We start from the raw sequence: 16,865 nt of genomic DNA, 5'->3' as shown, positions 1-16,865 counted from the left end.
GGCATGTCTGTAAGGTACTTTTTGAGTTGTACTTAGTTGGAAGCAGTGGCCATCATAATCTTCCACAGATATATAGATCACCAAGGAACAAGAGCCACTATCATATTTTTGATTTTAAATCAGTCAACTCCATGTCAATATTATATAGTGCTGTAAGACTGAGACTACAAATGACCTTCTCAATCTAGCCTTGGAAATCAAACCTGGATGAGAGACCCAAGGGAGGCAATAATAAGATGGCAAAGCCACGATGTGCTACAAAGAGACTGGCTCTGCCCAGTGTGCTTGAACCAACCACTTGAGTCACAGACTATGCTGATATTTTTTAAAATGCTGGTTGTACTTATATAAAAAGTCTATTTCTAAAAGGTCAGATAATCTAGTAAGCGTTATAAATTATAACCAATATTATTCTTTGCAGCAGTATGGCAAGATATAAAGGCCATTCTTTGAGGAGACTTACAAGGGAGCCTGTGGTAAGACTAAGAAATCCAATATTAGACTCGAGAAGCTGTAGGAGACTTTGTGGCCCTGGATCAAGAGAGAGGCTCAGCTGTGGCAAATACTCTGCACAGAGGGTGGGAAGGCAGCTGGCCAAGGGGCCTCTAGGGCCAGCTGGGAACGCACAGCAGAAAGGACAAGATTAGTTCCAGTGGTGCTGGGCAGGAACCTGAACACTTGCACAGGCATCTTTGGGCCAGTCCCACTGCTTAGCCATGAGACTGGGCATTGGGAGTCTCTGAGGGATTGTAAATAGCTCCCTCTTCTCACACCTGCTGTTGGATTTTTGGACCTTAGACACACCTATACCTGGACATGATTCATCCTCTGAGAAGCGTGGCAGCTCTATAAAACATGCAGAAAGCCTTGCTGTTTGTTGTCTTCTCTGTCTCCAGATGCCTCTTGTACTGTTGCTGCAGCCAAGGCAGGATTATCCAAGCAGGCATCCAAAAGTGCCCCCTTAGAGCTGGCGCCAGATCTGCCCTTGGATGTGCTGGCAACTTCCTCCAGAGAGGGAAAAGAAAGAAAGTTCAGTCTATGATTTCACTGTCTAGAAAACAGCCCCATCTATTTCCTCAGCAAGTGCTTAAGGAGGGTCTGACTTACAGCATCAGATGGCTGCCTTCTGCATTCTCTCTGGAGTAAAGTAATGGTGTTCCCCTACATCATGCTGTCCTCCAAGAGGAGAAGTTATCAATAACTGTTTAATGGGAAGATTTTTTCTATTTTCTTAGACTTTTTAAATGTTTAATACATCACTACTGCATTTTTCTTTCCCTGCATTGTCCTTGGTCAATAAAAATAAGTTATGAAGCATGGGGACATGGTAGCAGGTGGCATGATGAATTACCTCTTTAAGAAGCAATGTTCTTTTCCACGATGGATATAATGTTCTTCCCAGGTAGTCATAAGAGGGCTCTTCTGTAGGAGCTCTTAGTCATTTTGGAAAGAGAGTTAGACTCTCTGTGTACTCTGAAAAGGTTTTAGCAGACTTATGTATGGTTAAGTTCTAATGAAACTCCTCCCTTTATTTGTGAGTAATGAAGTAAACAGAATCAGGTTTGCATTTTTATAGTGAACTAGTTTTTGTTGCTAACACTTACAAGCAAGACATCATCAAGTCCTGTCATAACACAATGTAATACTGTAATTCCAGTCATACCCAGCCTGCAGAACTGAGCAAAATTCAAACTGGAAACCTTTTTAAAAATGTCATTCAACTAACAGCATTCCCTGCCAGGTAAAGATAAAAAAGTTTTAGTTTACAGTTTAAATGTAGGGAAAATGTGCTTTTTTTTTCCTTTTTTTTTTAAACACATCAGTAAAATAAAATGCGAAATAGCACATTTAAGTTTTTATCTTTCCAGATGTAAAGGCTCTCAGATAATGGACTTGGAATTGACTATCTCTGTACCTTCACCTTAGGTTGGAGTTAAGGTGGAGAGCCTTCGCTGCTTCTTCACCCAGTTCTCCATAAGGAAGAATCTGGGAGACATAGATCATTGTCCAAGTGGCCTCATGCCTTGAAGCAGCCTGACCACAGAGATTTCTCCTTCTGGAAACTGGCTCTTCCCATCCTTATCTCATTTCAAACACTACCATCTATAAGAGGTAGAAGAAGTACCCAGTGTAGGATTTGGCTGTAACAAAAATACACAAATCCCAGTCAGTGGCTGCTGCTGGAGGAGGTTTTTTAAATTCAGTTAGTGAGTACTTTTTTTGTGTTTAGGTTTGTAAAATCTCTCTGGTTTCTGTATGTGGCCAGAGTCACTTTGCTCAGGGCACTTCCCACAGCCCTTGCTGAGCTGGACCACGGCAGAACCAGGGTTTGTCTCAGAGCTTTCTGCTCTTGCCCTGAAAATTAGAGCCCTGCAAAAATTTCATCTGATGTCAAATGCAGAGACAGGAGAAGGCTCTAAGAATTCTCTGGGACAAAAAGGTGCAAACACCAGGGATGTGTTGAAGGATGTGAGTTCAGAGCACTCAGTGTGGGAAAGACCTGCATTTTTTCAAGATTGTCTCCACTTTGCAGCTAATATAGTTTGATGCCAAGTTACAGAATCAAATCAGGAACCTAGCACTAAAGCTGGACTGTGTGCCAAAGCCACTGCCCCATGGCATCCCTGCCTCATTCAGGTGCATCCCACAGAGACTGGGATGTCCAGGTTAGGGTTAGGGTGTGCAGAAGCTGGCAAATAGGGCACAGTAAGTGCTTGTATGGCGAAGAAGGGATTTAGATTTGAATTGTTCTAGACCTCCAGCTGCTTGGATGGGTGCTTTAACCATGAGTCTGTTGGGGACGTGGCTGAATCATGGCTCTGTGAGACGAGCTGCTTCACTGGGCTGATGTTTGTTGGCATTGCTGCAGAGCTGCAGTTTAGTTCATCCCCCGAGTAAGGTGTCTGCTCAGGAGTGAGAATGTAAAGTTAAAAATACACAGTGTAAACCTAAAGGCTGTTCAAAGCATTATGTAACTGTGGAAGATATCAACTGTGAAAGTGAAAAAGTTATATTATAGTCAGGCAAGTAAAGCAGGTACTTTCTATCACAAATGTTTAAAGACTTCAGGAGTGGTGATTATTTCTGCTTCTGATACTCTCTCTTGCTGAAGTTCTGAGCTGTCATCAGCCTCCTACTAGATGTTGCTGGAAAAAGGAAGGAAACCTTTAATTCCCAGCCTAAGCTTGCATGTCAAATATTTCAGTAGTTACATAAAGCTTTCAATAGTTGTTAGATCTACAGCTTTTATTTTTAACTCTACACTCTCACTGCTCATTTTGCTATTTCACCTTCTTCTGGCTCACCCTTCATCTGTTCCCAGAAGCCTTCTGCCTCAGTCCTTACCAGTCAAGCCACTTGCACAAGCACTGTCATTAACAATAGATAAAGATCTTTTAAATAAATTATTATCTTTACTTCGAAAGATCCAGATGACCAGATGTGCTAATGCAAGAGATCTGTTTGCCTGGGGGAGCCTGTGTTCTTGTTAAAGCCAAGTTTGGACTGGATTAGAGTCACACCAATTGCAGTTGACACACACACAAATGCCATTTACCTCTTGTTTCATCCGCTGTAGCACTGTGTTCTGAAGGTGCATCTACAGAAATGTGTTAGATTAACTGCAGCTGGAGAGTCTGTGTAACATCAGTCACTGAGCCCTGGCAGTGAGCTGAACCAAGGTCAGCCCTGGTGGGCTGGCTTGTCAAGAAAGCTTGTGAAGTTTAAGAAATGCCACTCAAATATTTATCCAAAGCCTCCTCTTCAAACCAAACTCTTTATCTTGAAGTATTCAAAGAGAGAAAAATCATGTAGCATGCCAAGCTCCATGTAGATACCGAAGAGTGACACGGCACGTGGAGAATTCTGCCCATATCTGGACCCATTGAAGTGCAGCTGAAGTATGGAAAAATCATTGCAAATATCTGTTCTTGCATGTGCTTGCACTAGTTTAGTTGTAGACTTACCTGTCAAGGAGTTATCAGTAATACTGAGATGTGGGGCTGAATTCCACCACAAATTCCATATTTCTGATCTGAACGGTTGAACTCAATAATCTTAAAGGTCTCTTCCAACCGAAATATTCCAATGGTTGTATGAATCGTGGTCATCAATACAAAGAGGACTCCAACCCTGTAAACAGGTTCCCCATGTGATTAACTATCTCCATCATGATCACTGTTCTTATATTCTACTTCAGACACAAAGCTTTGCAGAGAGCCACAGATAGCAAGGATACAGTTATATTTAATTCAAAGGTATAAAAATAGGAAGTGAGCATTCACTTCATTATGTTTCTAATGAATTATAAAATGTATATCATCAAAATAAATATTCTTGAAATTGCTTCCTAATGAATCACTTACACAATGTGCCTACTCAGTTGTGTCAATGATTAATTACATTCTTGCCTCCTTCCTGGAATACAAATGCTTTTATTAAAGCAACCCAGCGTCAGTAAGACAACAGACTCATTCTTATGGTCATTCATTTGGTTGTGGATTGATAGAGTATTCCTTTCAGTGTCTTTAGAGTGCATCTGAACAGCTGCAAGTGGCTGTGACATAAATGAAAGTTCATGTCACCTTAAGCAGAATGAGATGAAAGACAGTCTATTCATCCAGTTTCAGCTTATCAGTGCACAGTCATTAAATACTAATATTATCTGGAGCACTGTGATAAATACAGAGCATACCGTGCCAGCTGCGAGCGTCATCAGATGAGAGCCTTTTTACAACATTCTGATGCACAGAGGTGAATTATTCCAGATTATTAAGCATTTCATTAGCTCTCAGCTTCAAGATGCAGCTTTAAAAGTGGCCAATCTCACAGGAAAAATCATTATCACAGAATGCAATACTTACAAATTGGTATTTGTGAAGTTCAGCAACTGCCACTGTGAAAGAGCCTCAGAAACCTTTGTGTAGGTGAGTGACATCGTTCTGCAAGGCTGAAAAGCAGTTGCTTATTTGCATAATGACATTCACATCATTGTTGAAAGATTAGGATTCATTTAATGAAAGTGGTCATAGGCAGAGAAAAATGCTTTTGTACTGAATTTAAATAAGCCACTCCTGAGCTTAGGTATTCCTCTTTGGCTTCCTAGCACAAGTCACATGGAAAACCTTGACTGCCAGCTGTCCTTGACACTGATGGGCTTCATGTCAGTGAAGACAGTTAATAATGTTGTTTCTTATGCCCAACTTAGATGTCAGTAAGCAGGTTACTTTTATCTAGCAAGTCAACATCTGCAATTACATGGAAAGAAAGGAGCACTGGAGAATTCATTTAGTACAGTCTGTCTTGCACAGTGCAAAGCGACCAATTTACAATGACAGGAAATGAGCAAGGGTGGTATTAACAGGAATATACCATGTGGCTGTGGGGTGCAATAATTTCAAGGTATATGCTTTAGCTAATATTGATGAAAGTCAAAAGAAAAACCAAAATACTATTAGGCCAATTTGAAAAATACCCAGACATAAAGAATCCATCTTTTATGTACTCTCTGTATTAAAAACATTTGATTCAAATGAAATTTTAGTAAAAAATTGCTCAGAGTTACCTTGTACATAGGCTGCAGTGAAACAAAATTGGTAACTTACAGAAGAAGTAAGGAAAGGTTTTTAAAATGTGAGGATTTTGTAAATGCTTTGGATGATAAAGAAAAGGCAGAGTGCCTCAACCACAGCTGCCTGCATTTGATAGTGTTCTTTTTCTTCAAAGTGCAACAATTACATGTAGGGAAAATGACATTTAAAAGAAAAAATCCACAGCAAAGAAGAACACAATTTCCTTCACCTATTAACATTCCTCTTTCTTGGTTCAATCCTGCCCTTGCTTTTGCACATGAATCTCACTGAATTTAGTTAGCAGCCCTCTGGATGAACCCTCTCCAAATCCATTACAGAGAGGAGATTCTTGCTGAGCTCAGGGGAGTTTAGGGGTAGCTGTGGATGAGGAATGATTAGGGGTAGGTCCTACTGCTGAAAATCACAGGTGGCAGAACCATGTCCTGTTTGCTCTGACATGTCCTTTCAGCAGGGAGGTCCCGTAGCCTGGCCAGCCTGGACAAGGCAGGCTCTCACCAAGGGGGTGGCAGGAGAGTGGTGCCTCCCAGGACTGTGCATGGTGGGGAGTAAGTCCTGCAGCATGTGTGGCAGGAGGGAGGGAGGGAAGAAAAAGCCAGGTAAAGGCTCTGTCCTTGCAGTCTGCTGGGGTTGTCCTGTCTGGGCAGAGCTGCAGCCAGTGCCTCCGTGCTGTGTATGGAGCCACGAGAGGGAAGGGAGAGGTGCTGAATGCAGGGGAGCAGCCTTCTCCTGGTGCCACGCCCTGACTTGGTACCATCTCCCCAGTTTGCTGGGGCAGAGAAGCCCTTGCAAGAGCTACTCAGCTATTATTGGCAAAATCTGTTTTTCCTTGATACTGCCAGGAAGCGCCTGGCTAGCCAGGCTCATTAGCCTGAAGTAGCATCTGTGACCAGCTTCCTGACACATGAATTCACTCGTAGCTTCCTCATTCATTCAGGTACAGATGAAGAAAGATAGAAGCACTGGGGAGCCAGCCCATTGTCTGTGTGGTGTGGCATCAGGACAGCCGCTGTTTCCTCAGGAAAACTCACCCGGGGCTTCCATGGCACCAGAGAGCATCCATGGTCCAGAGGGTCCTGGACCATTCCCACAGATCACTGCCTCCTCCTCACCTCCAGATGCTCGCCCAGACTCTGCCCAAGTGCAGGGACCAGACCGGCCACAGGAAGCAGCCAGAGGCAATTACTGGGTTAGTGATCTCTGTTGTGACTACAGAAGCAGATTTCTGTGCCATGGAAATCAGCAGGAAGGTACGAGTGCAACAGGACATGATAATTAGTGAGTACTGGTATGCCAAGGCTTGGGGACTTCTTTTCCTCAAACAGGAAGGTGCTGCTGTTCTCACTGAGCAGCATGTCCGTGAAGCACCTCTGCTGGCTGTGTATTAGCTGTACAAATATATTACTGAGACAACCCAGTGGGGGAGAAAATGGATGCATTAAGGGAGGATGGTGCTCAGAATATATATACTCATACCAGGCACACATACACAGGCTTAGATAAGAAAATGGATAACAATTGAAATTCAATTAGGGACTTCATGGCTTATTTTTTCTGGAAAGTGTCATCCACTTCAACATATTCCTTTATCTTGTTCTCCCTTAATAAGGATATTGTCTTTCAATCGAGTTAACTCTCCTTGTTGCTTAATTACTTTAAAAGAGGATCTCAATTACTCTTTTCATGATCTGTTGTCAGACATGTTTGCCTGCACTTATTTATAGCAACTGAGAATGTTTTTTCTTTAGTCTTTGCTGGTGTTATCTTTACAATTTGTAGTGTTTGCTTTGGCTAAACACATTCGGCCAAAAGAGTAACACAGACAGATCTGATTGCAGACATATAGGCTAAAATGTAGCTTCATTGGGATTGCTCTCAGAAAATGAAGCTGTTCAGAAGTATTTATGAAAGTGGCAACTGACTTGTGTTCCTGAAGGCTGGAAAATTGGGAAGGTCATTCTGCTTAGTAATGTGGATTGTCAGCCATAATGCCAACAAGCAGTGTATCACTGCACACGTAAAATTAATAAATGCTACTAAAACCTGTACTGTGCTTTTCTGCTACATGCACAGAAAACTAGATCGGTAAGAGTATCTGACCATGGATTACATGCTCAAATGCTATAGTGATTGGCTGCATATGAAAATCAAAGGGGAATAAAGAAAAAATACTGTGCTATTCTTTTTTTTTTCCTGCTTCAGAGCTTTACTTTCTGAAGTAAACATGTGTGGACAGATATGGATCAGAGATTTATCCAAGTTAATTTTCAAATCACAGCCCTCTGAGCATGCTAATTTACTGTGCTACGCTATTTCTGTGCAACAGCTGTAAAGCAGATGTACCTGGTTTAGTGCAAAGCCAGCTCAGAGCTGTCTGTGCTTGCTTAGTCCTGCAGACACATAGATGCACTACAAATCATGTCCAGCAGTTTTCCAGAAGCAAGATGGAACCTAGGGGGTTAATATTTTACTTTTGATTTTTGTTATTATTTGCACTGGTTACAAAGTGTTACATGGGAAAAAAATAAGAAGTGGAAACACAATTTACTATACTGCATTTTACCAAATGGGCTGTGGAGTAAAGCAACAACAAACTAAAAAACAACCTCGAGAGACTGATATGGCTGCAGAGCTCCAAAATATTTCCCAGTGTGCTGATCAGCTCATGTTTATCATTGAACAATACTGTGGCACTAACTGTAATACAATGAATAACACAAGATTCAGCTTGAACACTGTGAGAATCTCATCCTACTGCAAATTGCTAGGAAGGGAAGAGAAAGGAAGGGAAGAGCAAACTAATGTAAAAAACATGCAAAGCACAAACATTAGGCTGGATTTAGAGAGCTGCAAGTTATTTTACGAGCATTATAAACTGGATATTTTGTCATTTAAATGAAGGTTGTGAGATCTCAGCTAGCTTATGTTATAACCCAAGCATCAGCATTAAAATGAAGATCAATAAGCAGCTGAAAACATTTGCAGATAATCTAGTCTCAGTCTTTACCCTCCTGTGAGGGCCAAGTGCTGCAGCAGTGATCAGCAGGAAGGAATTCCTCTGCTCGGCTCCATAGCCTGCAGCTCCGTGCCCAGGGAGTGGCCAGCGCTCCTGCTAACACACCCTGGAAGCTTTGAGCTCCTCTTTGCTCCAATGAAGGAATAACACTCCAATGAAGAAATAACAGGATCCCATACTATTTTAGATTCCATCCTGATCTTTTATACAGAGATAATAATTTAATGTCTCATTCATGAGTTTTGATATCCCTTCCTATATGAGTGGAAAACAAGCAGAAGAACTTCAGTTGTGGTTGCCAAACCTTCTTTGGAATCTTGCTGACTTCTTGGTGTGGGTGATTTGCTCTGGAAATGAGTTCTGGACACTAAGTCATGTGGAAAATCTTCCATTTCCTCAGCGATAATTCCCTGCATTGTCATTTCACCAAGGAAATTTTCTTGGCTGGAATAGCAGTGCAATCCCTTTTGCTAGAGAATAATTGTTATAGCTTTTATAGATGAACATCACCTTCTCAGACCTTCCGTTCTTTGAAAATGTCAACAACAATTGAATAAGAAGAGGCTGGCTGTGCTGTCTACTGTAATTTCCAAAAGGCTTTCAGCAAGGTCTTTCACCAGAAGCTTTTAAGGAAGCGAAGCAGCTGTGGGGCAAAAGGGAAAGTTCATGTGTGAATAAATAATTTATTAGAAGAAAGAAACCAAAGGGTGGGAGGAAATGGTCATTCTTCATGGTGAAGTGAGATTGTAAGGGGAGTCCTGCAAGAAATTCTTATTGGCACTTGTGCTTTTCAACAATGTCATACAGGACATGGAAGCAGGGTGAGGAGCAGGATTTTCTGAGAATATGAAGTTAATAATTTATTCTGAACAGCAAAGATAATTATGCAGACTTACAGAAGGAGCCTGCTAGATTGAGTGGGCAATAAAATGACAGATGAAATTTGATGTAGACAAATATGAAGGTGGGGGAAAACCAATCCTGTTTTCAAATATAAAAAGATGGGTTGACTGCTTCCCTCGACAGCAAAAGCTCTGGGCTATGGCACATAATGCCACTAAAACTATTCATGCTTGTTATCAGTATGAAACCTGAGGAAAAGCAAATATTAACAACTGACAGAAAAGAAAGAAAGAGAAAACTGGACATAATCATCATGCCATTTCATACGTCCACGATTTCTTATTCCTTCTATTCTGCTTGCAGTCCTGGTGTTTCTTCCTCAAAAGAGTGCAGAGATGCTGAAAAAGCTTCAGAAAAGAGCAACAAGGATGATCAAAAGTATGAAACTGCTTCTGCATGAGGAAGGGACCAAAACAGTCCAAAAAAGAGTCAATGAAATAGCATGGAAGGGAGCCAACTCAGAAGTTAATGAAGTCATGAAAAGCATTGAAAGAGTGGATCAACAGAGCACTCCTGGTAGAAGAATGGGGCACTGGCAGATGGAAGTAGTGGGAAACAGGTTCAGCTGACAGCACCAGAGGTTGTTCCACCCTCAGGGTGTCCCTGGACTGTGAGCTCCTGCTCACAGACATGGATGTCCAAAGTTTGCATGTACTCAAGGGGCACAGGACAAACTCATAGAAAAGAGCTTTTCTGAAGATTACAGCATGTTGTGAGTCACTTGCAGTCACTGCTGGAGACAAGGCACCACCTTAAGAGCCTTTCTGGTCTTATGTTGCAATCAGCAGCTTTAAATGTTGAAAAAACAAAAAAGAAAAACAGAACTTTTTTTTTTTTTTTTTTTTTTTTTTTTTTGCCTAGGAGAAGTGATTCCTGATCTGAAATTTGGAAACAGAAACCTACAGTGAAAAGACAAATGCTGTTTGACCCTTAACATCTGAGCCTGCTGTTGCACCCTTCCAGCTTATTTTCCTTCCCTGTTTGCACCAGAGCACTCATGGGGAATCCCTTATTTGAGTAAAAGCCATTTTTGTGGCCACTGTGGTCCCTGAACTTGTTTCTACCACTTGACTGTAGTACAATGCAATGTTAATAAAGCATTCAGTTTTTCAGTAAAGGTGGTATTCTTTTGTCCAAAACCACATTAAACATGACACTGAATCAGCCTGGGAGCTATCAAAATATCCCTATAATTTCAGCACTCCTGCCCAGCTCAGCACACAGTGCTACCCATCCTTAAGAAATGAGCCAAGAAAATACAATTGTGTAAAAACTACTGAGCATGATTTCAAGCTGCACAGGAAAACAGATAACACTATGAATCAGAGTAAAGCCATGATTTGGAGTAAAGCCATGCTTTTACTTAGAACTAAAGGCAACCTAAGGCTAACCATGAGTTGGTTAGACTAAGTGCTAGGCTGTGTTTAACATCGTGTTTTAGCTGCCATTTGTTAGCCCACTACATTTCCTCTTGCAAAGGAGAAACTTTGGTCTGATCAATTCCTTTGCTGCTGACGATGGGCCAGGGATGTTAGAAAGCATCCCCAGGGTAAAGAGAGCCCTGCTGGGCTGTTTGCCTTCCTCCCAGAGGTTTCCTGTGGAAGGGTACAGTATAATTCTTTGGTTTTAGCAGTTAATTTACATCTGTTTCTGTCTCTCATTTGTTATTCCTACTCCCCAGCCTGAGACTGTCTTACTTTTTCCTCGGCATAATGGGTTTCAATGAGTATGAAGTGTATGAAGTCATGAAGAGGATTATTAGCTTCTAAATTATGGCAAGTGGGAGCAAATGAAGATTTAAAGCAAAGATATCAGTTCTCTGAGAAAAATACTAGAATGAAATTAAATCAGATAAGAAATTACAGAAATATGGAATAGGAGATAGAGACAAAATTGTTTATAATTATCTCATTGGGTTTTTTTCTGCACAGACTACATGTGCTTTGCACTATTTATTAAATAGACTAATGACTCCCCTGTGAAACAATCTCTTTGAAAACAGAAAGCCTTCTTTGGGATCACTGTTATATACACCAGGCTGGGAATCCTGGCATGCTGCCTGGGAAGCTGCCTTCACCCATGGAATGGGGCAGGTGTCTCCTCTGGTACCACATCCCAGGTGTGTTTTCATGCAAGGGTTTGTGTGTCAGGCTTGTAAGACACAGCTGTTTAGGTATGGGCTAAACTCAGAACCTGCATTTGCATGTCCAAAAGATGACATTTAAGAAATTTGTGCATTTAAATCTAGATGCTTGTATGACAGAATTGGAAATTATCCAAGTGAAGATTTCCAGTCTATCTAAGCATTGCACCTGGGGGGTCTGCAGAGACAAAGCTTGGTGCCCAAATCCCTTTTGTGTACCTCTGGGGCACATCAAAGCAGGTGTGGAGTACACAAGGCTTTTAACCAGGTGTAGGATGAGATCTCTAGTTCTGATCTAGTGAAATATATTTTCTTTATTCAACAGATGAATGCGGAAAAGATGAGTTCAAAAACTTGAGCCACTTACCACTTGGAAGCCAATGTATACCAACTTCACTTTTCAGGTCTTCAAAGCATTCGTGGATGGTTTGTACTGAAAAATGAGCATATGAAATAAACTCTGACAGCAGAGGCAGCATCTGAATGGTTGAACTAAGCTGCCAATCTTTGAAGTAACTCCTAAACCACCATGAAGTCCATATCCACACCAGTAAGCAGAAAGCTTTGCCCCATACAAAGCTTCAGATGCTGAGACCTTGCCCTTAAAAAGAGTTAAGTCAGTATCCCACTTAAATTCATTGTCATCTCGGGAAAAAAAACATTTGAAAATAACAAAATGCCACCCGATAAAGATTGTATTCATATTTGTAGTTGCTGGACAGTTTATATTTTTGAAGCCAAGGGAGTGAGTAGAGTGTAAATTGTGTATTTGTGGCAGCACAGTAGTACCAAAACCTATTTAAACTCTTGGACTGTAAAGTTGTGAGTTATCTCCTGAGAACAGGGATATTGGTGTCAGAGATGTGACTGGGCATCCTCTTTCTGCCTTGCTCTGGCAGAGAAGGTAAAAATAACCAAGCTTTTTTTGGAGGGTGGCTAATTCTTGGGTGACTCAAGACTTTCCTTCAGAAGTGTATCAGCCTTACTGTCCGTGTTGTGGACATGTAGTGCTCTTTTATGAGCTTAGATGAGGCTCCCATTACGGTCCTGATGGAAGAAGGTTGTTCAGTTTGCGAAGCCCAAGGGCTGTCTGTGATGTGTCAGCAGGGCTGGCACACATTTCCCAAGTCCTGGAAAATCTGTCCCCTTTGGGAGAGCCCCTGGAGGCTGAGGGAATGCTCAGGAGAATCTGAAGTGCCACCAGACATGTGTGGGCAACTGAACTGCTCTGCTGGTGACACACCATTGATCAGGCACTTCTTAGCAATCCCACATGAGCTCATCTGACACAAGGGCTATGCCAGACTTAATAGGTTACTTTTCTAATGATCTTTTAAAGATGTGTATTTGTGGAGTTTTTGTTGTTTTCTCTTTTTCTTTCTTGGTGCATCACAGAACTATAAAGCACACACACTTGCTAGCTGAATTACATTTTAACAGGGTTCCCTGGCAGACTTCATGAAGTCTCCATTCTCTGATTTGTTTATCCATAATCCTACCTTTTACTATTCCCATTCCCCCTGTTCTATTTATGAAAGAAAGTGTGCTGAAAACACTCTGGAGAAGTGTAAATCATTGTAGCTTGCTTGAATTTAATGAAGTTGGAAGAATTTTTATTAGGGAAGGATTTTGCCTTTTCATCTTCAGTTGTCATGGGTTTCTCCAGCTATCTCTGCTGTAAAACCCAAGTGGTGCAAACTTATATGATGAAGCAGTATTGTGTAGTTCATTCAGATGGTTATGATTTATCTGTTCATTATAAATCACAGCTTTCTGTTCAGAATTGATTAGTTTAAAGATTTTGAGAAAAAGAAATTCTTTGTGATATTTTGATTAATTCTGCGGTGATATGAAAGTCATCATGTGTCTTCCATAGAACACACTTCCATATTAGATGAAATAAAGACTTGGAGGGCAGTAATGGATGTGTGGTTCAAGAGTAACTGTACTGAAGTGGAAAAATATTCTTTGTGTGACAGAGGCATTGCAGCCTTTAAGACATCATTTATTTGGGTACGTAAAATTGAAAAAACTTTTTCCTTTCAGCCTAATGGAATCTTGCCAGGAATTATGAAACACAATTTTTCTTTTTCAGGTTTTAACACATTGCTGAAGAAATGGACTTTTTTGTTTTTGACAGAGACAATAGGTAATAATTCACTGTGCATGAAAATAATACCAAGATTGGACAAATCTGCAAAAGACGTTGTTGACAGAGCTGACAATAGCTGTTAATCTTCTTTTTTTGTTTTTTTTTTTTTTTGTTTTTTTTTTGCAGCTGGCAAACTAAAAGATATTTTCCATTTCCCTCTGAAGATGAGTCTATGAGATTCATTGTAGCACTATGATAAGTGAGCAAGAAGAAACTGAAAATTGGATGGTATAACCTGAATTGTCTGAAGGGCTTAAGATAAACCTTCCAGTAAGCTCCTCATTACTTTCTCTTGAGCATCTTTAAATTGAGCTCAGTGCACGTGGTTCCCAGTAAAGTTACTGGGAAGCACAGCATGCCGGTAAGAGCATCCCATAGTCCATTTTACTGCTGGAATCATTCCTGCCTTTCATGGCACCTGCAGCATCCCCAGAGCTCCTGGCAGGAAAGGCAGCCCCGGCTTGATGAGGTCGGGTGGCCGCTGATGGGAAGCGAAGGGAGGCACCCGGGCCCGGCGGTGCCTGGGCAGGCGGGGCTCATCTGCTGCGGGGACCACGGAGCCCTGGGGAGGCTGGTGCTCCTGCCCTGCTGCTGCTGTGTCGCCGTGAGCCAGGCTTCGTTTCCTGAAAAAAAGAAACGATGAAGGAGGCTGAAACCCACAACTTCTCACTAGTGTTGCAGACTTGTCCTGGAGGATCAGAGATTTTCCCACTGCCTCTGTCTGAGACTGTAAGATAAAGAGAAACCAAAGCACGCAGAAAGGGGAAAAGAAGAAAGCCCTGTCACTGGCCAGAAACATTTAAAGATGAGACTTAAAACAGGGCAAAATCGTGCACCCAAATATGAATTTAGGAATACTAGAATGTAACTGCTACAAATCCAACGGAGCACACGTGGGGAAGTCTCTCCATCCAGCAGAACTGTCACTGCAGTTAAAATAATAAGCAAGAGGTCATTGATTTTGAATCAAGGCTGAGAAATAATCCCCCAAGTGCTGTTTTGAACTGGCAAGAATTTGGCAGGAGGAACTGATTAATGCTATTGTACTCTAGCTCCTGTTGAGAGCTTATATGTTTTCAGCAACAATCTGGCAGAAAAGAACAGAGGAGCAGCAGCAAGCCTGTTCTTTGAAGAAACCTTATAAAAGTAAAGGTGGAACCACACCAAACATCTCTCCCAGGCATATAACTGCTTTGGGAACAGCATGGGGGTCTTATGGTAATGTAGGATTATTCAGAGCATGAAGGACAGTGAACAACAATATGCTCAAACAGGACTCCATATTTTAGGACCACACAGTGATGCGTTCATGACATTCAGTGAAGTGTTGGAAAAGAGTCTCACAAAATGTTGGCAAAATCAAGTAATTTCATTTTCAAATTTCCTCCCTTTTGTGATAGATGTGCTTAATTTTTTTTCCTGGACAAATGACAAATTTTCTGGAAGTAAATAAGAATTTTAGGACATACATTTCAGTGAGGAAAAAACCAAACAGCAAGACATTGAACCCATTATATGTGAGTTTGACCAGAAAACTGAAAACCCCATTTTGCACTAACAGCAGTGGTGGAAAATGGAAGTGAAAAGGCAGAGACTGCTGGCATCAATGTCAGTAACTACAGCACAGTCAGTTAAGTTAGAAGAAAAAAGAATGAAAGGATCTCAGCTTAATTGTCAGTTGTCAAGCCAGTTTAAAATTAAGTGTGAGTAGAGCAAAGGTATTTAAAGGCATTTCTAGTAACAAGCTGGCACCAGAAGCTTGGTTTTGTTTGGATCAGAAAGCAAAGAGCTCAGGAAACTCCTTGATCACCCTTGCATGAATCCAAGTAGTAAGGGAGTAGTAATGAACAGGTACATACATATTCCTTTGCATAAAATCTGTGAGCATTTTACCGGTGTCTCTCTTTCAAAACACTCTGCTGCTCAACCTTCCTTTGGGCCAGCAAAGTCACCTCAGACCATCACAGGGGATGAAGACACACAAGGACTGAGTACAGAAGTACATTCCCTTGGCTGAAAAATCCCAGCAGTGGTAGGGTGTCACATTCAGAGAACGTGATCTTAGTCTTTATAATCTTATTCCTTTTTAAATCTTAAATGGCTTCAGACTACAAGAGCTGGAAAGGGTTTAAGAATGAAGGGAAACATTTCCTTTTTACAACCATTTCCTCACTTGTCTCCCACCATCTTCCTAGTGTGAACAATCTTCAGGATGTGTCATGGAGACTTGATAACGATGATGTTTGGAGGTTTTTCTCCCTTTGATTTCAACAGTAAATTGTACATAAAAGTGATTTGCTCCAGTTTAGAGGGGATTGTCCACTTTTGTGGTAAGGTCCAGGACTTGAAATGAGCAGGTGCAGCAGGGTCTCAGGCTGCCACCTCTCTGCTGCTCTCAGCAGGGCTGAGAGGAGATGCTGTTGGGAATGCCTGCAGGGCTCCCTAGGGTGAGCTGCTGGCTTGGAGCCAGGTGAGGAGCTTCCTGGGGATAGGGCACAGCTCCCTGGCCTCATCCCTTTGCCTCGTCCCTAACATGTGTTCTCACCCGCCCTGTCACTGAGGGTGGCTGTGATAATTAATGACCTGCAGCTCCCAGATTGTTCAAGGACTCAGTTAAATATAGGCACAAAATTAGCAGTGGCAGAACTACCCTAGTAAGGTATACTGAAATATCTCAACAGGTATTTGAGGGCTCTTTCGTACCATCTATGCTGCAACTTCACAATTACACTACTGTGAAAATCTCCCTGCTGTTTTTGGATCTGATCTGAAAGTTCATTGCCAAAATGGGAAAGATTCACACGGATTGTTGTGCTTTGGATGAGGACTGCCTTCTGCTGCCAGTCATTTTTCAGCTTCCAGTACTGAAAACCTTGTGTTGGGGGGGGATGGTGTTTCACTTTGAGGAATCTCCAAACTCCTCCATTTGATTTAGACCTTGCTGGCTGTGTTTTCCTGAAACGAGAACAGGGAAATGCCAGACATACTATTTGTGTGCCTGCAGGAGATGCTGTAATGAAAACAGCACGGAATTTGCAGGAGGAGAAGCCCACATTCTCTTGG

Source organism: Serinus canaria, chromosome 3 (genome assembly GCF_022539315.1).
Source record: "Serinus canaria isolate serCan28SL12 chromosome 3, serCan2020, whole genome shotgun sequence".
NCBI classification, from domain to species: Eukaryota; Metazoa; Chordata; class Aves; order Passeriformes; family Fringillidae; genus Serinus; species Serinus canaria.
The sequence above is the reverse complement of the archived record's forward strand: the minus strand, read 5'-3'. Positions refer to the sequence as shown.